A 27,946-nucleotide genomic window follows, 5' to 3' on the forward strand; every position below is an offset into this window, starting at 1 on the left:
CAGGCCATGTTCAACATCCTCAACACCTTTGTCATCATTACAATGAAGAATACCTTGAAGAATAGCATCCATTGCATCTTGGAATCCATCACTTTCACATCATTATCCTTTGGTTGGCTAATAGCGAGCTTCAAAAGTGCAAATCATATTAACTACACTGCCATCATCAATATATTCTTTGTTAAACAAATCTTTCACTTGTTCCTCAAAGCCCCTAACTTCAACATGACCATCTATACCAGTCGGTCATATGTTGGAAGTAGATATGAATCAAGACTGTCATGGGTTGGCTTGTAGAGGTCTAAGATGTTAGACAAAGCGGGGCTACAACACTCATGAGTGCTCATAAGTTCTGAGTATTGAATTCAACCCATGCTCACTTGTATCACTTCATGGAATTTATCTCGAGTGATCGTGAGACGGTAATATCATATAAGTCTTCAAACCTAGAGATATGATTTGTTGCCTATGAGTTGGTTATGCATTGACTGCACGAAAACGCATTGGTAACTCGATGTTATAAACCGTGCCTTTGTGTGTAGTTCAACAAGTAGTAGATCAAACATATGAGTAGAAGTTTATCTGTTCCTTCTAGGATTAGAAGCGATATTTGGGCCCCTCGATGATTTTGTTTTGACCTATGTACCGGGCCCGGTCAGAACTAAATTGATGTGTTCAGTTAAGTTCTATGTCAAACAAATCGGAAATCGGGAAACAAATGCTGGACAATAAGCAAGACCATGTTCCATGTATTTGTCCGGCTGATATCTAGAACAGAGGATTATATGATCACTTATCTAAAATGGCGCTTCATAGTTCAACAGAGTTTAAAGAGCTACGATTGCTGATCGGTTCCTGAAGTCATACTTGCAACTATAGTTATTAGACTTATCCAAGTGGGAGACTGTTGGATATAGTGTCTAAGTCCATAACTGTATTTGGTATGTACTTGACCCGACCCGGCATGGTCCATTTGGGTTGCACTTCACCCGAACAATTTATAAATAATCGTTTGAGAATAGTATAAGTTATGATTTATTAATATATTATAAGTCCTAATATATTAATATAAAATCATATTATTTAATTAGTATTGATCTATAATTAATTTAGAATTAATTTAGAGATCAAAAGTATGACTAGTTAAATATGGGCTCTTGTATTTATTTAGTGTGGGCTAATGCTTATTTGGAATGGGCTAGGCTTGCATGGAAAGTCCATGGATACTCCATGGAGCTTTAACCCATGGATCTCATGGAAATGAAAAGACATGGGTATTAGGGTTTACATGGATGTAACCCTAATCCACCACACTATATAAAGGAGGCTTTGGTTCTTGAAATTGCACTAGTTGATGTGTGTAAACCAAGAGGGCCGATTTCAAGAAGTTTGTGACTATTCTCTCAAGTTTCCAAGTTTGTGGTGATTTGTGACTTCCATTTGAGGCATCCACATTATTGGTGCTAGGCTCTCAAACTCCAAGCAATCAACTACTACTACAAGGTAAGTAATTCTACTAGTTTTATTTGATTCAAGTATCCCATGCCATGCTAGTTAGGATAAGAACCTTGGAAAAATAATTATTTGCATGTATCTTAGTCAAACATAGATCCAAGGTTTCTAGGGTTGCATGTACACCATAGGAGTGTCAGAATGCTCAAAACCCATCAGTGGTATCATAGCCTGGTTTGTTTATTTGATACTTGATGCAAAAAAAAAAACTTGAAAATCGAAGTTTTGTTCAAAAGCTCGTATCAAAATTTCAAGTTTTGTATATGTACTTACGATTCTTGAAATTTTTGATATGAACACTCATAAACATATGAGTTTAGAAGATCATAGAAATTATGTGCTAATAATTGATTAGATTAATTCTTGATCTTTATGTGTTTTAATGGAGTCCATAACTAGTTCTTAAGTTATGGATAACCGAAAGTCACATTTATAAATAACCATTAAAAGAACACATAGGTTACAAAAAATGAAGAGTCTTCATTTTTAATAACCATTAACTCATAAGTTATGAGAAATGAAAAGTTTTGAAAGTTTACAAAACTTGCCCTCAAGTTTTGGAACATGTAAAGTCATATTAAAAAACTTTAGTTCCAACCCCTAGAATTTTAAAAGTTAAAATTCAACCCTTATACTTTATAATATTATAAGTTTAATAATATTTATATATGTATAAGATCAAGTCGTCTTACCGCTAGTATGCCTCATTCACGAAGTCAGTCTATAAGGGGGGTATAAGGTTGTTGCCTATAAAATGGCAACTTAATGGGTGTCCACTCTCACCCACCGCTTCCTTGATCGGTGGAGGGTCGTTAGCCGAACGGGTAGGACAAGGACTTATAAATTCTCATTATAAGTATAATGATAATACTAAAGTAACTAAACTTTATTGAATTCCCAATCTTAGTTATTTTAGGAAAATGTGAATAAGGTGCTAATCCATGAAATTACACTTTACACTTTGTTTAAGTCGTTAGTGGAGCGTGTGTGGTTAACCGACACACTAACTTGAACTTAACAAGGTAGGTAAAGGGTGACTTAATGTTTATCATAGTATCGATGGAGCGTGTGTGGTTAACCGGCACATCGATTGAGGGGTAATACATTAAGGGTACCAAGTAATTTGCATGGTTACTTCACACCTTGTTTTGTGATCCTCGGCATCCCAGTCACAAAACTTGAAGGGCACACTCGAGATTGAAACATGCCATTGAAGAAAGTTCAATGAATCTCAAAGAATCTAGGAGTTTCTAAACCAATTAAAACCTAATTAAATATTTCGTTTTTCATGGTGGAAATTGGTGAATCGTCATCCACCTACCTTCAAATATCTTATAGCTTAGATTACAGCATCCCTCTTCTAAGTTATAAAATATTGTGTTGGGTCCTAGCCTTAATATTACATTTGGGTGTTTTGTTAAGGACTATCTCTATATCTAATCTAATCTATTCCCTCTTCTTTTCAGATGTCTTCCAATAACAATGCTTCTGGCTCAAACCCTACTAGCTCCTTCTCTCTCATGAATCTTTATGGGAGAGTCATCTTTGATGGGTCCAACTTTACAGATTGGATCAGAAACATCAGGATGGTCACTCGGTATGAGAACAAAGAATATGTTCTCGACAAGGAGCTGAAGGTACCCGAGCCAACTGCTACTCCTGAAGAGCTTGCTGAATATGAGGTACATGAAAGAGATGCTACAAAAGTGGCATGCATCATGATGGCCACCATGACAGCCGAGCTCCAAAAGTCCTATGAGTTCTATTATCCTTTTGAGATGCACCAGGACTTGATGGACCGCTACCATCAAAGTGCTCGTCAAGAGCGATATGAAATAATCTCCTCCATGATAACAACCCGAATGAAGGATGGTGAACCCATCACGGGCCACATGCAAAAAATGCAAAGGTATGTGGACCGTTTACTGAAGCTGAATGTGAACTTCCCTGAGGAGTTAGCAATAGACATCATTTTGCACTCCTTGCCATCGTGTTATGATCAATTCCGCATGACATATCACATGAACAAGGAATAAGTCACCCTCAGCAAATTTCAAGGACTCTTGAAGACCGCTGAAAGTGGTCTAAAGGGTAAGTTGGTTGTTACTACTCCTACTCCTACTCCAACTGCGGCCAATGTCTTGGCAATCGGGCATGGCAAAGGGAAGAAGAGAAAGAACCCTTCTAAGGGTACCAAGGGTAAGACCCTTGAAGGCTCTTCTTCAAGCAAAACCAAGAAAGGTTTTGTCACTCCTTCTGCTAACCCTAATGAGGCTGAATGCTTCTATTGCCATGAAAAGTCGCACTGGAAGCGAAACTACCCAAAGTACCAGCAAGATTTGAAGGATGGGAAAGTAAAACCCAACCATGCAGGTATATACACTATATTGTCTAATAACTCACCTCATTCTAAGTCTTGGGTCCTTGATACAGGTTGTGGTATTCACATATGTTGTGATTTGCAGGGACTAAAAAGAAGTGAGAATGTGGAGCAGGGAAAGATAAACTTGATCATGGGAAACAGGAAAGCTTCACCTGTCACCAAGATAGGAGTTTATTCCTTAGTGCTAAATAGTGGGTTTACATTAGATTTAAATAAATGTTATTATTCGCCAGAAATGGAAAGAAATGTTATTTCCTTTCATGCATTGTATAAACAAGGTTTTACCTTTTATTTTGATAATAATAATGGTAGTATTGATGCTTTCTTTAATAATGTTCTTTATTTTAAAGCATTACCTTGTGATGGCGTGTATGAAACTGTATCTGTTGTAGATATTAACTCTTCCACTAGCTTAGATAAAGCATCCTTATGGCATTGTCGTCTTGGACATGTAAGCAAGAAACGCATAGGCCAACTCCAAAATGATGGAGTCATGGAGTCATTTGACCTAAAGTCAGATGATAGTTGTAAATCTTGTTTGCTTGGTAAAATGACAAAGTCACCTTTTACTGGCACTTGTGCTAGGGGTGAAGGTTTGTTGGACCTCATACACACGGATGTGTGTGGACCCTTCAGAACCGCCACAAGAGATGCTAATCGGTTCTATGTGACTTTTATTGATGATTTTAGTAGATATGGATATGTCTACCTAATCAAGCATAAGTCAGAAACCTTTGAGAAATTCAAAGAGTTTAAGCAAGAAGTGGAGAATCAGTTGGGCAGGAACATTAAGATGCTTCGATCCGATCGTGGTGGTGAGTATCTTAGTACTGAGTTCCTTGACCATCTTAAGGAATGTGGGATTGTCTCACAATTGACACCTCCTAGGACACCACAGTTGAATGGTGTAGCTGAGAGGCGCAATCGGACCTTGTTGGACATGGTTCGTTCCATGATGAGTCGAGCTTCGCTACCAATCTCATTTTGGGGGTATGCCTTAGAGACTGCCGCCCATATCCTTAATCTAGTCCCTACAAAGAAGGTTGCCAAAACACCTCACGAGTTGTGGACTGGAAAAATTCCCAATCTAGACCACATCAAGATTTGGGGTTGCGAGGCTTTCGTGAGACGCGAGACTCATGATAAGCTCGAACCCCGAAGCGAAAGGTGTATTTTCATCTGCTACCCACAGAAATCCTTTGGTTACATCTTCTACAGACCCAGTGATAATGTGGTCTTTGTAGCAAGAAGAGGATTCTTTCGAGAGAGAGAATTCATGAGCCAAGGAGACAGTGGGAGGCAAATTGACCTTGAGGAAATTCAAGAGTCAAGTGGTGAAGGAACCTCAAACCCTAGCCCTCAACCTGAGGAGGAAACTCCTGTTGAGCCGACTGAAGAATCTATACCTCTGAGGCGTTCCACCAGAGTTAGGAATGCACCTGAGCATTATTATGGTTTTCATATTACTGCAGAAGGTGAGATACTTATCAGTGATAACACACTGGTAAATCTGGATGAGCCTAACAGCTACACGGAAGCCATGGCAGGCCCTGAGGCTGCTAAATGGAAAGAGGCTATGGATAGAGAGATACAGTCCATGTATGACAATCAAGTTTGGAACTTGGTTGACAATGTACCTGATCGTAAGATAGTTGGGTGCAAATGGATCTTAAAGAAGAAGACTGACATGGATGGTAATGTACACACTTATAAAGCACGACTGGTTGCAAAGGGTTATTCTCAAACTCCGGGAGTTGATTATGATGAGACCTTTTCACCAGTGGCCAAGATTAAGTCTATTAGGGTTCTGTTAGCCATTGCTGCATTTCATGATTATGAAATATGGCAAATGGATGTCAAAACCGCTTTCCTTAATGGAAAGTTGGCTGAAGATGTTTACATGGTTCAGCCAGAGGGTTTTGTCAGTACAGAGTACCCCAGTAGAGTGTGTAAGCTCGAGAAATCCATTTATGGATTAAAACAGGCACCTCGCAGATGGAATCTTTGCTTTGATGAGAAAGTCAAAGAATTTGGCTTTTCAAGGAGTGAAGATAAATCTTGTGTCTATATCAAGGCTAGTGGGAGCATAGTCAACTTTTGGTACTGTATGTGGATGACATACTACTCATAGGAAATGACATCCCAACCCTGCAGGAAGTAAAGTCCTGGCTTGGGAGGTGTTTCACTATGAATGACCTTGGAGAAGCTGCCTATATCCTAGGGATAAGGATTTTGAGAAACAGGAGTAAAAGACTAATTGGACTTAGTCAAAGCACCTATGTGGACAAAGTGTTGAAAAGGTTCAACATGCATAACTCCAAGAAAGGAGAGTTACCCATCCAGAGTAACGCCAGATTGAGTAAGACACAAAGCCCTAGTACTGAGGCTGAGATAGCAGAAATGAGTCGAATACCTTATGCTTCAGCTGTAGGATCGATCATGTATGCTATGACGTGTACTCGACCTGATGTAGCCTTTGCTTTGAGCATGGTTAGCAGGTATCAGGGGAACCCTGGCAAGGCACACTGGACTGCGGTAAAGAATATCCTCAAGTACCTACGGAGGACTAAGGACTGGGTCCTTACCCTCGGTGGCAGTGATGACTTGAGAGTTGTAGGGTACAGTGATGCTAGCTTTCAGACTGACAGGGATAATTTCCGCTCTCAGCCGGGCTGGGTCTTTACTCTAAACGGAGGGGCAATTACTTGGAAAAGTTCCAAGCAGGAGACAGTGGCTGATTCCACTTGTGAATCAGAGTATATAGCAGCAAGCGAGGCAGCAAAGGAGGCTATATGGCTAAAGAACTTCATCGGAGACCTTGGAGTTGTACCAGCTATAAAGGAGCCAATGGAGATTTTCTGTGACAGCAATAGTACGGTTGCCTTAGCCAAGGAACTAAGAGATCATGGGAGATCCAGACACATTGACAGAAAATATCACTTCATCAGACATCGAATAGAAGAAGGAATCCTCGTGGCAAAGAGGGTATCATCAGATGAGAACCCAGCAGATCCCCTCACGAAGGGACTGACTCGGGCTAAGCATCTCCAGCATGCTCGGAGCATAGGGCTGAAGGATGATATTAGTTTTAGTAGTTAGATAATCTTGAAATTTGTAAAATGTAATTGACATTTGATGATAAATAAAAACTATTATTTATGAGTAAAGTGTTGCTATCTCTTGTCAATCGTTTATTATTATTTCTTTTTGCATGTTTTGACTTCCAGAATAATTATGTTATGGTTTATATCATATTATTCAAACTCTCCACAGTCGGTCATATGTTGGAAGTAGATATGAATCAAGACTGTCATGGGTTGGCTTGTAGAGGTCTAAGATGTTAGACAAAGCGGGGCTACAACACTCATGAGTGCTCATAAGTTCTGAGTATTGGATTCAACCCACGCTCACTTGTATCACTTCATGGAATTTATCTCGAGTGATCGTGAGACGGTAATATCATATAAGTCTTCAAACCTAGAGATATGATTTGTTGCCTATGAGTTGGTTATGCATTGATTGCACGAAAACGCATTGGTAACTCGATGTTATAAACCGTGCCTTTGTGTGTAGTTCAACAAGTAGTAGATCAAACATATGAGTAGAAGTTTATCTGTTCCTTCTAGGATTAGAAGCGATATCTGGGCCCCTCGATGATTTTGTTTTGACCTATGTACCGCGCCCGGTCAGAACTAAATTGATGTGTTCAGTTAAGTTCTATGTCAAACAAATCGGAAATCGGGAAACAAATGCTGGACAATAAGATGGCCCATGTTCCATGTATTTGTCCAACTGATATCTAGAACAGAGGATTATATGATCACTTATCTAAAATGGCGCTTCATAGTTCAACAGAGTTTAAAGAGCTACGATTGCTGATCGGTTCCTGAAGTCATACTTGCAACTATAGTTATTAGACTTATCCAAGTGGGAGACTGTTGGATATAGTGTCTAAGTCCATAACTGTATTTGGTATGTACTTGACCCGACCCGGCATGGTCCATTTGGGTTGCACTTCACCCGAACAATTTATGGATAATCGTTTGAGAATAGTATAAGTTATGATTTATTAATATATTATAAGTCCTAATATATTAATATAAAATCATATTATTTAATTAGTATTGATCTATAATTAATTTAGAATTAATTTAGAGATCAAAAGTATGACTAGTTAAATATGAGCTCTTGTATTTATTTAGTGTGGGCTAATGCTTATTTGGAATGGGCTAGGCTTGCATGGAAAGTCCATGGATACTCCATGGAGCTTTAACCCATGGATCTCATGGAAATGAAAAGACATGGGTATTAGGGTTTACATGGATGTAACCCTAATCCACCACACTATATAAAGGAGGCTTTGGTTCTTGAAATTGCACTAGTTGATGTGTGTAAACCAAGAGGGCCGATTTCAAGAAGTTTGTGACTATTCTCTCAAGTTTCCAAGTTTGTGGTGATTTGTGACTTCCATTTGAGGCATCCACATTATTGGTGCTAGGCTCTCAAACTCCAAGCAATCAACTACTACTACAAGGTAAGTAATTCTACTAGTTTTATTTGATTCAAGTATCCCATGCCATGCTAGTTAGGATAAGAACCTTGGAAAAATAATTATTTGCATGTATCTTAGTCAAACATAGATCCAAGGTTTCTAGGGTTGCATGTACACCATAGGAGTGTTAGAATGCTCAAAACCCATCAGTGGTATCAGAGCCTGGTTTGTTTATTTGATACTTGATGCAAAAAAAAAAAAAAAACTTGAAAATCGAAGTTTTGTTCAAAAGCTCGTATCAAAATTTCAAGTTTTGTATATGTACTTACGATTCTTGAAATTTTTGATATGAACACTCATAAACATATGAGTTTAGAAGATCATAGAAATTATGTGCTAATAATTGATTAGATTAATTCTTGATCTTTATGTGTTTTAATGGAGTCCATAACTAGTTCTTAAGTTATGGATAACCGAAAGTCACATTTATAAATAACCATTAAAAGAACACATAGGTTACAAAAAATGAAGAGTCTTCATTTTTAATAACCATTAACTCATAAGTTATGAGAAATGAAAAGTTTTGAAAGTTTACAAAACTTGCCCTCAAGTTTTGGAACATATAAAGTCATATTAAAAAACTTTAGTTCCAACCCCTAGAATTTTAAAAGTTAAAATTCAACCCTTATACTTTATAATATTATAAGTTTAATAATATTTATATATGTATAAGATCAAGTCGTCTTACCGCTAGTATGCCTCATTCACGAAGCCGGTCTATAAGGGGGGTATAAGGTTGTTGCCTATAAAATGGCAACTTAATGGGTGTCCACTCTTACCCACCGCTTCCTTGATCGGTGGAGGGTCGTTAGCCGAACGGGTAGGACAAGGACTTATAAATTCTCATTATAAGTATAATGATAATACTAAAGTAACTAAACTTTATTGAATTCCCAATCTTAGTTATTTTAGGAAAATGTGAATAAGGTGCTAATCCATGAAATTACACTTTACACTTTGTTTAAGTCGTTAGTGGAGCGTGTGTGGTTAACCGGCACACTAACTTGAACTTAACAAGGTAGGTAAAGGGTGACTTAATGTTTATCATAGTATCGATGGAGCGTGTGTGGTTAACCGGCACATCGATTGAGGGGTAATACATTAAGGGTACCAAGTAATTTGCATGGTTACTTCACACCTTGTTTTGTGATCCTCGGCATCCCAGTCACAAAACTTGAATGGCACACTCGAGATTGAAACATGCCAGTGAATAAAGTTCAATGAATCTCAAAGAATCTAGGAGTTTCTAAACCAATTAAAACCTAATTAAATATTTCGTTTTTCATGGTGGAAATTGGTGAATCGTCATTCACCTACCTTCAAATATCTTATAGCTTAGATTACGGCATCCCTCTTCTAAGTTATAAAATATTGTGTTGGGTCCTAGCCTTAATATTACATTTGGGTGTTTTGTTAAGGACTATCTCTATATCTAATCTAATCTATTCCCTCTTCTTTTCAGATGTCTTTCAATAACAATGCTTCTGGCTCAAACCCTACTAGCTCCTTCTTTCTCATGAATCTTTATGGGAGAGTCATCTTTGATGGGTCCAACTTTACAGATTGGATCAGAAACATCAGGATGGTCACTCGGTATGAGAACAAAGAATATGTTCTCGACAAGGAGCTGAAGGTACCCGAGCCAACTGCTACTCCTGAAGAGCTTGTTGAATATGAGGTACATGAAAGAGATGCTACAAAAGTGGCATGCATCATGATGGCCACCATGACAGCCGAGCTCCAAAAGTCCTATGAGGACTATTATCCTTTTGAGATGCACCAAGACTTGATGGACCGCTACCATCAAAGTGCTCGTCAAGAGCGATATGAAATAATCTCCTCCATGATAACAACCCGAATGAAGGATGGTGAACCCATCACGGGCCACATGCAAAAAATACAAAGGTATGTGGACCGTTTACTGAAGCTGAATGTGAACTTCCCTGAGGAGTTAGCAATAGACATCATTTTGCACTCCTTGCCATCGTGTTATGATCAATTCCGCATGACATATCTCTTGTCAATCGTTTACTATTATTTCTTTTTGCATGTTTTGACTTCCAGAATAATTATGTTATGGTTTATATCATATTATTCAAACTCTCCACAGTCGGTCATATGTTGGAAGTAGATATGAATCCATACTGTCATGGGTTGGCTTGTAGAGGTCTAAGATGTTAGACAAAGCGGGGCTACAACACTCATGAGTGCTCATAAGTTCTGAGTATTGGATTCAACCCACGCTCACTTGTATCACTTCATGGAATTTATCTCGAGTGATCGTGAGACGGTAATATCATATAAGTCTTCAAACCTAGAGATATGATTTGTTGCCTATGAGTTGGTTATGCATTGATTGCACGAAAACGCATTGGTAACTCGATGTTATAAACCGTGCCTTTGTGTGTAGTTCAACAAGTAGTAGATCAAACATATGAGTAGAAGTTTATCTGTTCCTTCTAGGATTAGAAGCGATATCTGGGCCCCTCGATGATTTTGTTTTGACCTATGTACCAGGCCCGGTCAGAACTAAATTGATGTGTTTAGTTAAGTTCTATGTCAAACAAATCGGAAATCGGGAAACAAATGCTGGACAATAAGCAAGACCATGTTCCATGTATTTGTCCGGCTGATATCTAGAACAGAGGATTATATGATCACTTATATAAAATGGCGCTTCATAGTTCAACAGAGTTTAAAGAGCTACGATTGCTGATCGGTTCCTAAAGTCATACTTGCAACTATAGTTATTAGACTTATCCAAGTGAGAGACTGTTGGATATAGTGTCTAAGTCCATAACTGTATTTGGTATGTACTTGACCCGACTCGGCATGGTCCATTTGGGTTGCACTTCACCCGAACAATTTATGGATAATCGTTTGAGAATAGTATAAGTTATGATATATTAATATATTATAAGTCCTAATATATTAATATAAAATCATATTATTTAATTAGTATTGATCTATAATTAATTTAGAGATCAAAAGTATGACTAATTAAATATGGGCTCTTGTATTTATATAGTGTGGGCTAATGCTTATTTGGAATGGGCTAGGCTTGCATGGAAAGTCCATGGATACTCCATGGAGCTTTAACCCATGGATCTCATGGAAATGAAAAGACATGGGTATTAGGGTTTACATGGATGTAACCCTAATCCACCACACTATATAAAGGAGGCTCTGGTTCTTGAAATTGCACTAGTTGATGTGTGTAAACCAAGAGGGCCGATTTCAAGAAGTTTGTGACTATTCTCTCAAGTTTCCAAGTTTGTGGTGATTTGTGACTTCCATTTGAGGCATCCACATTATTGGTGCTAGGCTCTCAAACTCCAAGCAATCAACTACTACTACAAGGTAAGTAATTCTACTAGTTTTATTTGATTCAAGTATCCCATGCCATGCTAGTTAGGATAAGAACCTTGGAAAAATAATTATTTGCATGTATCTTAGTCAAACATAGATCCAAGGTTTCTAGGGTTGCATGTACACCATAGGAGTGTTAGAATGCTCAAAACCCATCAGTGGTATTAGAGCCTGGTTTGTTTATTTGATACTTGATGCAAAAAAAAAAAAAAAAACTTGAAAATCGAAGTTTTGTTCAAAAGCTCGTATCAAAATTTCAAGTTTTGTCTATGTACTTACGATTCTTGAAATTTTTGATATGAACACTCATAAACATATGAGTTTAGAAGATCATAGAAATTATGTGCTAATAATTGATTAGATTAATTCTTGATCTTTATGTGTTTTAATGGAGTCCATAACTAGTTCTTAAGTTATGGATAACCGAAAGTCACATTTATAAATAACCATTAAAAGAACACATAGGTTACAAAAAATGAAAAGTCTTCATTTTTAATAACCATTAACTCATAAGTTATGAGAAATGAAAAGTTTTGAAAGTTTACAAAACTTGCCCTCAAGTTTTGGAACATGTAAAGTCATATTAAAAAACTTTAGTTCCAACCCCTAGAATTTTAAAAGTTAAAATTCAACCCTTATACTTTATAATATTATAAGTTTAATAATATTTATATATGTATAAGATCAAGTCGTCTTACCGCTAGTATGCCTCATTCACGAAGCCGGTCTATAAGGGGGGTATAAGGTTGTTGCCTATAAAATGGCAACTTAATGGGTGTCCACTCTTACCCACCGCTTCCTTGATCGGTGGAGGGTCGTTAGCCGAACGGGTAGGACAATGACTTATAAATTCTCATTATAAGTATAATGATAATACTAAAGTAACTAAACTTTATTGAATTCCCAATCTTAGTTATTTTAGGAAAATGTGAATAAGGTGCTAATCCATGAAATTACACTTTACACTTTGTTTAAGTCGTTAGTGGAGCGTGTGTGGTTAACCGGCACACTAACTTGAACTTAACAAGGTAGGTAAAGGGTGACTTAATGTTTATCATAGTATCGATGGAGCGTGTGTGGTTAACCGGCACATCGATTGAGGGGTAATACATTAAGGGTACCAAGTAATTTGCATGGTTACTTCACACCTTGTTTTGCGATCCTCGGCATCCCAGTCACAAAACTGGAAAGGCACACTCGAGATTGAAACATGCCATTGAAGAAAGTTCAATGAATCTCAAAGAATCTAGGAGTTTCTAAACCAATTAAAACCTAATTAAATATTTCGTTTTTCATGGTGGAAATTGGTGAATCGTCATTCACCTACCTTCAAATATCTTATAGCTTAGATTACGGCATCTCTCTTCTAAGTTATAAAATATTGTGTTGGGTCCTAGCCTTAATATTACATTTGGGTGTTTTGTTAAGGACTATCTCTATATCTAATCTAATCTATTCCCTCTTCTTTTCAGATGTCTTCCAATAACAATGCTTCTGGCTCAAACCCTACTAGCTCCTTCTCTCTCATGAATCTTTATGGGAGAGTCATCTTTGATGGGTCCAACTTTACAGATTGGATCAGAAACATCAGGATGGTCACTCGGTATGAGAACAAAGAATATGTTCTCGACAAGGAGCTGAAGGTACCCGAGCCAACTGCTACTCCTGAAGAGCTTGTTGAATATGAGGTACATGAAAGAGATGCTACAAAAGTGGCATGCATCATGATGGCCACCATGACAGCCGAGCTCCAAAAGTCCTATGAGGACTATTATTCTTTTGAGATGCACCAAGACTTGATGGACCGCTACCATCAAAGTGCTCGTCAAGAGCGATATGAAATAATCTCCTCCATGATAACAACCCGAATGAAGGATGGTGAACCCATCACGGGCCACATGCAAAAAATACAAAGGTATGTGGACCGTTTACTGAAGCTGAATGTGAACTTCCCTGAGGAGTTAGCAATAGACATCATTTTGCACTCCTTGCCATCGTGTTATGATCAATTCCGCATGACATATCTCTTGTCAATCGTTTACTATTATTTCTTTTTGCATGTTTTGACTTCCAAAATAATTATGTTATGGTTTATATCATATTATTCAAACTCTCCACAGTCGGTCATATGTTGGAAGTAGATATGAATCCATACTGTCATGGGTTGGCTTGTAGAGGTCTAAGATGTTAGACAAAGCGGGGCTACAACACTCATGAGTGCTCATAAGTTCTGAGTATTGGATTCAACCCACGCTCACTTGTATCACTTCATGGAATTTATCTCGAGTGATCGTGAGACAGTAATATCATATAAGTCTTCAAACCTAGAGATATGATTTGTTGCCTATGAGTTGGTTATGCATTGATTGCACGAAAACGCATTGGTAACTCGATGTTATAAACCGTGCCTTTGTGTGTAGTTCAACAAGTAGTAGATCAAACATATGAGTAGAAGTTTATCTGTTCCTTCTAGGATTAGAAGCGATATCTGGGCCCCTCGATGATTTTGTTTTGACCTATGTACCAGGCCCGGTCAGAACTAAATTGATGTGTTTAGTTAAGTTCTATGTCAAACAAATCGGAAATCGGGAAACAAATGCTGGACAATAAGCAAGACCATGTTCCATGTATTTGTCCGGCTGATATCTAGAACAGAGGATTATATGATCACTTATATAAAATGGCGCTTCATAGTTCAACAGAGTTTAAAGAGCTACGATTGCTGATCGGTTCCTGAAGTCATACTTGCAACTATAGTTATTAGACTTATCCAAGTGGGAGACTGTTGGATATAGTGTCTAAGTCCATAACTGTATTTGGTATGTACTTGACCCGACTCGGCATGGTCCATTTGGGTTGCACTTCACCCGAACAATTTATGGATAATCGTTTGAGAATAGTATAAGTTATGATTTATTAATATACTATAAGTCCTAATATATTAATATAAAATCATATTATTTAATTAGTATTGATCTATAATTAATTTAGAATTAATTTAGAGATCAAAAGTATGACTAATTAAATATGGGCTCTTGTATTTATATAGTGTGGGCTAATGCTTATTTGGAATGGGCTAGGCTTGCATGGAAAGTCCATGGATACTCCATGGAGCTTTAACCCATGGATCTCATGGAAATGAAAAGACATGGGTATTAGGGTTTACATGGATGTAACCCTAATCCACCACACTATATAAAGGAGGCTTTGGTTCTTGAAATTGCACTAGTTGATGTGTGTAAACCAAGAGGGCCGATTTCAAGAAGTTTGTGACTATTCTCTCAAGTTTCCAAGTTTGTGGTGATTTGTGACTTCCATTTGAGGCATCCACATTATTGGTGCTAGGCTCTCAAACTCCAAGCAATCAACTACTACTACAAGGTAAGTAATTCTACTAGTTTTATTTGATTCAAGTATCCCATGCCATGCTAGTTAGGATAAGAACCTTGGAAAAATAATTATTTGCATGTATCTTAGTCAAACATAGATCCAAGGTTTCTAGGGTTGCATGTACACCATAGGAGTGTTAGAATGCTCAAAACCCATCAGTGGTATCAGAGCCTGGTTTGTTTATTTGATACTTGATGCAAAAAAAAAAAAAAAAACTTGAAAATCGAAGTTTTGTTCAAAAGCTCGTATCAAAATTTCAAGTTTTGTATATGTACTTACGATTCTTGAAATTTTTGATATGAACACTCATAAACATATGAGTTTAGAAGATCATAGAAATTATGTGCTAATAATTGATTAGATTAATTCTTGATCTTTATGTGTTTTAATGGAGTCCATAACTAGTTCTTAAGTTATGGATAAACGAAAGTCACATTTATAAATAACCATTAAAAGAACACATAGGTTACAAAAAATGAAGAGTCTTCATTTTTAATAACCATTAACTCATAAGTTATGAGAAATGAAAAGTTTTGAAAGTTTACAAAACTTGCCCTCAAGTTTTGGAACATATAAAGTCATATTAAAAAACTTTAGTTCCAACCCCTAGAATTTTAAAAATTAAAATTCAACCCTTATACTTTATAATATTATAAGTTTAATAATATTTATATATGTATAAGATCAAGTCGTCTTACCGCTAGTATGCCTCATTCACGAAGCCGGTCTATAAGGGGGGTATAAGGTTGTTGCCTATAAAATGGCAACTTAATGGGTGTCCACTCTTACCCACCGCTTCCTTGATCGGTGGAGGGTCGTTAGCCGAACGGGTAGGACAAGGACTTATAAATTCTCATTATAAGTATAATGATAATACTAAAGTAACTAAACTTTATTGAATTCCCAATCTTAGTTATTTTAGGAAAATGTGAATAAGGTGCTAATCCATGAAATTACACTTTACACTTTGTTTAAGTCGTTAGTGGAGCGTGTGTGGTTAACCGGCACACTAACTTGAACTTAACAAGGTAGGTAAAGGGTGACTTAATGTTTATCATAGTATCGATGGAGCGTGTGTGGTTAACCGGCACATCGATTGAGGGGTAATACATTAAGGGTACCAAGTAATTTGCATGGTTACTTCACACCTTGTTTTGTGATCCTCGGCATCCCAGTCACAAAACTTGAATGGCACACTCGAGATTGAAACATGCCATTGAATAAAGTTCAATGAATCTCAAAGAATCTAGGAGTTTCTAAACCAATTAAAACCTAATTAAATATTTCGTTTTTCATGGTGGAAATTGGTGAATCGTCATTCACCTACCTTCAAATATCTTATAGCTTAGATTACGGCATCCCTCTTCTAAGTTATAAAATATTGTGTTGGGTCCTAGCCTTAATATTACATTTGGGTGTTTTGTTAAGGACTATCTCTATATCTAATCTAATCTATTCCCTCTTCTTTTCAGATGTCTTTCAATAACAATGCTTCTGGCTCAAACCCTACTAGCTCCTTCTTTCTCATGAATCTTTATGGGAGAGTCATCTTTGATGGGTCCAACTTTACAGATTGGATCAGAAACATCAGGATGGTCACTCGGTATGAGAACAAAGAATATGTTCTCGACAAGGAGCTGAAGGTACCCGAGCCAACTGCTACTCCTGAAGAGCTTGTTGAATATGAGGTACATGAAAGAGATGCTACAAAAGTGGCATGCATCATGATGGCCACCATGACAGCCGAGCTCCAAAAGTCCTATGAGGACTATTATCCTTTTGAGATGCACCAAGACTTGATGGACCGCTACCATCAAAGTGCTCGTCAAGAGCGATATGAAATAATCTCCTCCATGATAACAACCCGAATGAAGGATGGTGAACCCATCACGGGCCACATGCAAAAAATACAAAGGTATGTGGACCGTTTACTGAAGCTGAATGTGAACTTCCCTGAGGAGTTAGCAATAGACATCATTTTGCACTCCTTGCCATCGTGTTATGATCAATTCCGCATGACATATCTCTTGTCAATCGTTTACTATTATTTCTTTTTGCATGTTTTGACTTCCAGAATAATTATGTTATGGTTTATATCATATTATTCAAACTCTCCACAGTCGGTCATATGTTGGAAGTAGATATGAATCCATACTGTCATGGGTTGGCTTGTAGAGGTCTAAGATGTTAGACAAAGCGGGGCTACAACACTCATGAGTGCTCATAAGTTCTGAGTATTGGATTCAACCCACGCTCACTTGTATCACTTCATGGAATTTATCTCGAGTGATCGTGAGACGGTAATATCATATAAGTCTTCAAACCTAGAGATATGATTTGTTGCCTATGAGTTGGTTATGCATTGATTGCACGAAAACGTATTGGTAACTCGATGTTATAAACCGTGCCTTTGTGTGTAGTTCAACAAGTAGTAGATCAAACATATGAGTAGAAGTTTATCTGTTCCTTCTAGGATTAGAAGCGATATCTGGGCCCCTCGATGATTTTGTTTTGACCTATGTACCAGGCCCGGTCAGAACTAAATTGATGTGTTTAGTTAAGTTCTATGTCAAATAAATCGGAAATCGGGAAACAAATGCTGGACAATAAGCAAGACCATGTTCCATGTATTTGTCCGGCTGATATCTAGAACAGAGGATTATATGATCACTTATATAAAATGGCGCTTCATAGTTCAACAGAGTTTAAAGAGCTACGATTGCTGATCGGTTCCTAAAGTCATACTTGCAACTATAGTTATTAGACTTATCCAAGTGAGAGACTGTTGGATATAGTGTCTAAGTCCATAACTGTATTTGGTATGTACTTGACCCGACTCGGCATGGTCCATTTGGGTTGCACTTCACCCGAACAATTTATGGATAATCGTTTGAGAATAGTATAAGTTATGATATATTAATATATTATAAGTCCTAATATATTAATATAAAATCATATTATTTAATTAGTATTGATCTATAATTAATTTAGAATTAATTTAGAGATCAAAAGTATGACTAATTAAATATGGGCTCTTGTATTTATATAGTGTGGGCTAATGCTTATTTGGAATGGGCTAGGCTTGCATGGAAAGTCCATGGATACTCCATGGAGCTTTAACCCATGGATCTCATGGAAATGAAAAGACATGGGTATTAGGGTTTACATGGATGTAACCCTAATCCACCACACTATATAAAGGAGGCTCTGGTTCTTGAAATTGCACTAGTTGATGTGTGTAAACCAAGAGGGCCGATTTCAAGAAGTTTGTGACTATTCTCTCAAGTTTCCAAGTTTGTGGTGATTTGTGACTTCCATTTGAGGCATCCACATTATTGGTGCTAGGCTCTCAAACTCCAAGCAATCAACTACTACTACAAGGTAAGTAATTCTACTAGTTTTATTTGATTCAAGTATCCCATGCCATGCTAGTTAGGATAAGAACCTTGGAAAAATAATTATTTGCATGTATCTTAGTCAAACATAGATCCAAGGTTTCTAGGGTTGCATGTACACCATAGGAGTGTTAGAATGCTCAAAACCCATCAGTGGTATTAGAGCCTGGTTTGTTTATTTGATACTTGATGCAAAAAAAAAAAAAAAAACTTGAAAATCGAAGTTTTGTTCAAAAGCTCGTATCAAAATTTCAAGTTTTGTCTATGTACTTACGATTCTTGAAATTTTTGATATGAACACTCATAAACATATGAGTTTAGAAGATCATAGAAATTATGTGCTAATAATTGATTAGATTAATTCTTGATCTTTATGTGTTTTAATGGAGTCCATAACTAGTTCTTAAGTTATGGATAACCGAAAGTCACATTTATAAATAACCATTAAAAGAACACATAGGTTACAAAAAATGAAAAGTCTTCATTTTTAATAACCATTAACTCATAAGTTATGAGAAATGAAAAGTTTTGAAAGTTTACAAAACTTGCCCTCAAGTTTTGGAACATGTAAAGTCATATTAAAAAACTTTAGTTCCAACCCCTAGAATTTTAAAAATTAAAATTCAACCCTTATACTTTATAATATTATAAGTTTAATAATATTTATATATGTATAAGATCAAGTCGTCTTACCGCTAGTATGCCTCATTCACGAAGCCGGTCTATAAGGGGGGTATAAGGTTGTTGCCTATAAAATGGCAACTTAATGGGTGTCCACTCTTACCCACCGCTTCCTTGATCGGTGGAGGGTCGTTAGCCGAACGGGTAGGACAATGACTTATAAATTCTCATTATAAGTATAATGATAATACTAAAGTAACTAAACTTTATTGAATTCCCAATCTTAGTTATTTTAGGAAAATGTGAATAAGGTGCTAATCCATGAAATTACACTTTACACTTTGTTTAAGTCGTTAGTGGAGCGTGTGTGGTTAACCGGCACACTAACTTGAACTTAACAAGGTAGGTAAAGGGTGACTTAATGTTTATCATAGTATCGATGGAGCGTGTGTGGTTAACCGGCACATCGATTGAGGGGTAATACATTAAGGGTACCAAGTAATTTGCATGGTTACTTCACACCTTGTTTTGTGATCCTCGGCATCCCAGTCACAAAACTTGAAAGGCACACTCGAGATTGAAACATGCCATTGAAGAAAGTTCAATGAATCTCAAAGAATCTAGGAGTTTCTAAACCAATTAAAACCTAATTAAATATTTCGTTTTTCATGGTGGAAATTGGTGAATCGTCATTCACCTACCTTCAAATATCTTATAGCTTAGATTACGGCATCCCTCTTCTAAGTTATAAAATATTGTGTTGGGTCCTAGCCTTAATATTACATTTGGGTGTTTTGTTAAGGACTATCTCTATATCTAATCTAATCTATTCCCTCTTCTTTTCAGATGTCTTTCAATAACAATGCTTCTGGCTCAAACCCTACTAGCTCCTTCTTTCTCATGAATCTTTATGGGAGAGTCATCTTTGATGGGTCCAACTTTACAGATTGGATCAGAAACATCAGGATGGTCACTCGGTATGAGAACAAAGAATATGTTCTCGACAAGGAGCTGAAGGTACCCGAGCCAACTGCTACTCCTAAAGAGCTTGCTGAATATGAGGTACATGAAAGAGATGCTACAAAAGTGGCATGCATCATGATGGCCACCATGACAGCCGAGCTCCAAAAGTCCTATGAGGACTATTATCCTTTTGAGATGCACCAGGACTTGATGGACCGCTACCATCAAAGTGCTCGTCAAGAGCGATATGAAATAATCTCCTCCATGATAACAACCCGAATGAAGGATGGTGAACCCATCACGGGCCACATGCAAAAAATACAAAGGTATGTGGACCGTTTACTGAAGCTGAATGTGAACTTCCCTGAGGAGTTAGCAATAGACATCATTTTGCACTCCTTGCCATCGTGTTATGATCAATTCCGCATGACATATCTCTTGTCAATCGTTTACTATTATTTCTTTTTGCATGTTTTGACTTCCAAAATAATTATGTTATGGTTTATATCATATTATTCAAACTCTCCACAGTCGGTCATATGTTGGAAGTAGATATGAATCCATACTGTCATGGGTTGGCTTGTAGAGGTCTAAGATGTTAGACAAAGCGGGGCTACAACACTCATGAGTGCTCATAAGTTCTGAGTATTGGATTCAACCCACGCTCACTTGTATCACTTCATGGAATTTATCTCGAGTGATCGTGAGACGGTAATATCATATAAGTCTTCAAACCTAGAGATATGATTTGTTGCCTATGAGTTGGTTATGCATTGATTGCACAAAAATGCATTGGTAACTCGATGTTATAAACCGTGCCTTTGTGTGTAGTTCAACAAGTAGTAGATCAAACATATGAGTCGAAGTTTATCTGTTCCTTCTAGGATTAGAAGCGATATCTGGGCCCCTCGATGATTTTGTTTTGACCTATGTACCGGGCCCGGTCAGAACTAAATTGATGTGTTCAGTTAAGTTCTATGTCAAACAAATCGGAAATCGGGAAACAAATGCTGGACAAAAAGCAAACCCATGTTCCATGTATTTGTCCGGCTGATATCTAGAACAGAGGATTATATGATCACTTATCTAAAATGATGCTTCATAGTTCAACAGAGTTTAAAGAGCTACGATTGCTGATCGGTTCCTAAAGTCATACTTGCAACTATAGTTATTAGACTTATCCAAGTGAGAGACTGTTGGATATAGTGTCTAAGTCCATAACTGTATTTGGTATGTACTTGACCCGACCCGGCATGGTCCATTTGGGTTGCACTTCACCCGAACAATTTATGGATAATCGTTTGAGAATAGTATAAGTTATGATTTATTAATATATTATAAGTCCTAATATATTAATATAAAATCATGTTATTTAATTAGTATTGATCTATAATTAATTTAGAATTAATTTAGAGATCAAAATTATGACTAATTAAATATGGGCTCTTGTATTTATATAGTGTGGGCTAATGCTTATTTGGAATGGGATAGGCTTGCATGGAAAGTCCATGGATACTCCATGGAGCTTTAACCCATGGATACTCCATGGAGCTTTAACCCATGGATCTCATGGAAATGAAAAGACATGGGTATTAGGGTTTACATGGATGTAACCCTAATCCACCACACTATATAAAGGAGGCTTTGGTTCTTGAAATTACACTAGTTGATGTGTGTAAACCAAGAGGGCCGATTTCAAGAAGTTTGTGACTATTCTCTCAAGTTTCCAAGTTTGTGGTGATTTGTGACTTCCATTTGAGGCATCCACATTATTGGTGCTAGGCTCTCAAACTCCAAGCAATCAACTACTACTATAAGGTAAGTAATTCTACGAGTTTTATTTGATTCAAGTATTCCATGCCATGCTATTTAGGATAAGAACCTTGGAAAAATAATTATTTGCATGTATCTTAGTCAAACATAGATCCAAGGTTTCTAGGGTTGCATGTACACCATAGGAGTGTTAGAATGCTCAAAACCCATAAGGTCTTCCTATCCAAAATCATAACGGGCCTCTCAATGTAGTTCAGGCTCTCGTCCACCTGAATGTCGTCCAGAGAAACGACTGTGGCCTCGTCTGTGACACACTTACAGAGCTGAGACACATGGAAGGTGTTGTGTATCTGGCTAAGCTCATCCGGCCGATCCAAGCGGTAAGCCACCTTTCCCACTTGGGCCGAAATCCTGAACGGTCCAATATATCGGGGCCCTAGCTTGCCCCTCTTCCGAAACCTGATGACTCCCTTCCATGGCGAAACTTTTAGTAACACAAAGTCCCCCACGTGGAACTCAAGGTTCGATCGCCGTCGGTCGGCATAACTTTTTTGATGACTTTGTGCGACTCGCAGCCGGTCGCTCACCTGTTGAATCAGCCCGATAGTCTTGAGCACTACCTCAGTGCTCCCCATGACTCGGTGTCCAACCTCACCCCAACAAACCGGGGTCCTACATCTCCGACCATACAACATCTCAAATGGAGGTCGGTCGATACTGTTGGGTTTTGAGCATTCTAACACTTCCTAAGTGTACATGCAACCCTAATAAACCTTGGATCTATGTTTGTCTAAGGTACATGCAAAATATTATTTTCCAAGGTTTATAACCTATCTAGCATGGCATGGGGTACTTTTAAACATAAAAGAACTAGATAAATTACATACCTTTTGTTGATTGCTGATTCCTTGGAGTTTGAGAGCCAAGCACCAATAATGTGAATGCCTCAAATGGAAATCACAAATCACCACAAACTTGGAAAATGTATGAGAGAGTATACTAACACTTAGAAATCGGCCACCACTATTACACACACTCTAGGGGTGTTATTTCATGCAACATGAGCTTGTTTATATAGTGTGCATGGTTAGGGTGAAACCCTAATAACCCATGTCTTTTCCTTTCCAAGGATCCATGGGTTAAAAGCTCCATGGATCATCCATGGACTTCCATATAAGCTTAGCCCATTAACAAATGAGTATTATCCCACACCATATAAATATAATAGCCCATGATTTAATTAGTCTTCCTTTTAATCACTAAATTAATTCATAATTAGTTCAAGATTAAAACTAATTAAATAACATGACTTTATATTAATATATTATAACTTATAATATATTAATAAATCGTAAGTATACAATTCTCATAAAATTATCCATAAACAGTTTGGGTGAAGTGCAACCCAAATGGACCATGCCGGGTCGGGTCAAGTATATACCAAATAAGTTATGGACTTAGACACCTTATCCAACAGTCTCCCACTTGGATAAGTCTAATAACTGTATTTGCGTATGTTACTTCAGGAACCAACCAGCAATCGTAGCTCTCGAAAACTCTGTTGAACTTTGAAGCGCCATTTTAGATAAGTGATCATATAATCCTCTGTTCTCATGATATCAGCCGGACAAATACATGGAACAACGTCGTACTTATTGTCCAGCAGTTTGTTTCTCGATTTCCGATTTGTTTGACAAAGAACTAAATTGAACACATCAATTAGGTTCTGACCGGGCCCGGTACATAGGTCAAAACAAAATCATCGAGGGGCCCAGATATCGCTTCTAATCCTCCAAGGACTAGAAGGAACAGATAAACTTCGACTCATATACTTGTTTCTACTACTTGTTGAATTATACACAAAGGCACGTTTTATAACATCAAGTTACTGATGCGTTTACGTACAATCAATGCACAACCAACTCATAGGTAACAACTCATATCTCTAGGTTTGAAGACTTATATGATATTACCGTCTCACGATCACTCGAGATAAATTCCATGAAGTGATACAAGTGAGCGTGGGTTAATTCCAATACTCATAACTTATGAGTACTCATGAATGTTGTAGCAACCATTGCTATGTCTAAACACGTTTAGCCATCTACAAACTCGATTCATGACAGTCTTAATTCATACCTACTTCCAACATATGAACGACTGTAGAGTGTTTAAATAACTTAGTCATTCGGAAAGAATAACCTAGCTATTCTGGAAGTCAAAACATGCAAAGTGAAACACAATAATAATCGAATCCAATATGGTCTCAGAACCCTTTTGAATATAAATAAAACCACCTTTTATTTATCACCATATTGATTACACATTATTCATTGTATAATGTTTCAAATAATCAACTTAATACTTGAACAAAAACAACAGTCGTCCCATGCTCCTAGCATGTACACTTTGTTTTTCTAAACAATAGTTATGCCATACTCCAAGTATGCACACTATGTTTGTCTATGATCTTTACTTTGTGAAATAGATCAATTGAACATGATTCCAATGATGCTCATTTCACAATCCCAAATCCTTATTGTAAATGTAAGAATTCCTAATTCCTACCATTTACCAAAAATCTGTTAGATTTTAAACTTATATGCACTGATCCTCTCGTAATGATTATGCACAAGGTCACCAAAACCTTGTCATCAGTCATTACAGAGGATTCCAAAGGAGATCAACTCTATGGAAACGAAGTCTCATATCCAAAGTACATTGCTTTGAACATCCTTCTTGCACTAAGGTTTTCTAATCTTACACAGATTGAACAACTTCCACCTATGGAGACATTTCCATAGTCCCATTTTGACTATCACTTCCGAACAAGATTTACCTCTTTTCAGAATATGTCAATATGGTCCTTTCTAACAATTTACATCATACTTCCAATTGTCCCTGAGCAACCAATATTTGGCGAACCTCAGACTGTCCTCGACAATTTCTTAATCACTTTAGTCATATCCCGTTCTAGACTTTTCCCTTCTTAATGCCCTAAGCATGTGGAAAATTTAGAAAGGATGAATATTATAGCACATGCAATCGATCCTATATCCGAAGCATATGGGACACGATTCATGATGTTTCTCATAAAGACATGATACCAGACCAGTCTTTTGCTATAATATTTTTTATTTTCCATGTTTTCAAAATTTAACTATGAAGAGGGATGCTGTAATCGAATTTTTTTGAAAACGCAATATATATAGAATTTCTTTAAGTTGAACCATTCCAACATAAAATACATATATATATATATATATATATATATATATATATATATATATATATATATATATATATATATATCCTTGACTAAAGATGATTAAAAACTCAATCTAAGCTTTTAGAATTGAAATGAAGTATAATTTCCTCTCCCTTAATTATAGCAAAACAACTTTTTCAACCCCTACAACTTTACGAATTGAAACTTTTGTTTTTCTATAATTAACATTGCTAACTTGCAACACTAAACATAATAATCATGCTCCTACTAACATGATGATTATCAGCATAACACTTATGCTCCCACTAGCTCTGACATATTTCCAGAAATCAGCTGGACTTCTGAAATTTAGATTCGTACACCCTTTCTTAGATAGCTCACATGTGTGTCTAAACAATTTCCAGAACTATGAAAAGGGATGCCGTAATCATAGTCTTAATTGTTTAGACCTTTGCCATTTCTCACAAGTCCATGTTAGTGTGCCGGTCAACCACACACGCTCCACTAACGACTTTGAGAATGCAAACATCACAATTGCTATCTACTTAAAATCTTCTTAGTGAAAGCATTTCCTCACCATCATTTTCATGAATCGGAGAGAAACCTTATGACACTTAGATTTTATAGTGTATGAGTTTCTATCCATGTGAATTTGTCAAAACCATAATCACAAGACAAGATTAGTGACAAATTCAGCCTTACATGGATTGAACTTGTTCAATCTTAATTTCTTGTCACCTGGTAGCACAAGGCCCACCAATGCTTCCAAGCTGTTATGCACACAGTTTAGAACTAACATAACTCATATGCATAGACAACTTATTAGGAACAGACACAGAAACAAGAATTATGTCAACTTAATAGGTTTCAAACCTTAAGTCGTGTGCTAGTGATAAAACTCAGGTTTTACTCTTGATTAAATCTTGAAATCCTTTCAGGATCTTTAAGACTCCCACTGTCCTCTTGACATATAAGTTTCCCTAGTCAAGAACCATTCCTTGACAAAACAAATATTCAAGGGATAGTGCAGATTCTTATCAAGATAAACACTTCACACAATTGGTCTTAGTTGGTCTTTGTCTTATCCAAGACATCACAACTTACCAATTTCAAATGTACAGGAGTAGAAAACATTTTACACTACATTTGATAAGTGTTTTAAACCTTACTTTATGTCACTCAATGTTACAATCTTGGATTATGACTCTAAGAGTTGTTTTGGAACGAAGTATGATCCATCTTCTTGATTTTAACCATTCCAACAATTCATGACCCCTCATCTTAGTCATAACAATGCACTAAGATGTCCTTAGAGTATGAATTTGTGATATGGTTTCATAATCATTAAGATGATCATAAAACATGTATGATCCATCTTTTTGATTTTAAGCATTCCAACAATTCATGACCCCTCATCTTAGTCATAACAATGCACTAAGATGTCCTTAGAGTATGAATTTGTGATATGGTTTCATAATCATTAAGATGATCATAAAAACATGATACTAAAGTACTCTCCCATCTTTTCAGATTTGAGAAACTTTTATCTCTCTGCCAAATTTGATTCTTCTCATCCGTTCTGTCATACGTTGAAACTTTTCTAATGTTACAGAATTATACTTAACCTTATAAGTATAACCATATTTACTAATCTTTAGTAAATCATGACGAATTGATCTTTGTGGTGGACCTTGACCAGCACACACCCAGTGTACCTAATTCCTTAGTCCTTCAATTGACTCACATATGCATGTGATCAATGAATTAGTCTCAATTTTACAAAGATGAAAATTCTCATTCATCATACAATACAACTTGTATGATTCCAAGTTTCTGTCTAACTGAAGCTTGGCTGATGAGAACCTTTCCTCATTTGGTAAATTCAGACACTACCACATATGAGAGAATCAAACTCATATTTCCAATATTGCTAGAAACATACAAACATCAATTTTCCATAAATGCCATTGTAAGGGGATATAATATAAAATAAACTAAACAAAACTTTTATTTCTTTATTAAAATGCGGAAAAATATTCCTTACAATGCAACTTTAAATGAAAACTATGCTATTACATATTTCTTAGCAATCTATCATAACTTTTAAGTAGTGGCTCAAAATCCGATCCTCGAACCATGCGATAGAAATCCATCTTCGTGATCAGATTCAACACACTCTTCTTTTAACCTTCCTTTTGCTCGATCCTGCTAAACATCAAGATGCAACATAGTCACATCATGTAATAAGAATCAACAATTAGGAACTTTAACAAAGTTAGATAGTGGACTTACCTGAAGCCGAGTCAAACATTTTGTCTCTACTTGCTTTCAAATATTTCAGGTATTCAGGACAGCTTCGCTTCCATTGTCCCTTCTCATGACAATAAAAACATATAGACTCTTTGGGAATGGTACACGAGACAATCACAGACTTAGCCTTTCCCTTTACCTTTTGGTCAACCGGGTTGACCAAGGCCGATCCCCTTCCATTGGGACGAGAAAGCTTTTCTGGACTTCCAATGTTACCATTGTCCATGTCCATGGAAGTTTGAGAAATAGATTTTCCATCAATATTTGCTCGACCATTGCGCCAAATCATTGCTGATTCAGCAGCAACAAGCAAATAAGAAAGATCTATTAGGGTTATGTCGGGATCTGTCATATGGTAGTCTTTAATAAACTCACTATATGACTCAGGAAGTGACTGAAGAACCCAGTCAACAGCGAACTTCCTTGAAATAACAGCACCCAACATTCTC

The sequence above is a fragment of the Lactuca virosa genome, chromosome 7 (genome assembly GCF_052849685.1).
Source record: "Lactuca virosa cultivar CGN04683 chromosome 7, Lactuca_virosa_CGN04683_v6, whole genome shotgun sequence".
Classification (NCBI taxonomy): domain Eukaryota; kingdom Viridiplantae; phylum Streptophyta; class Magnoliopsida; order Asterales; family Asteraceae; genus Lactuca; species Lactuca virosa.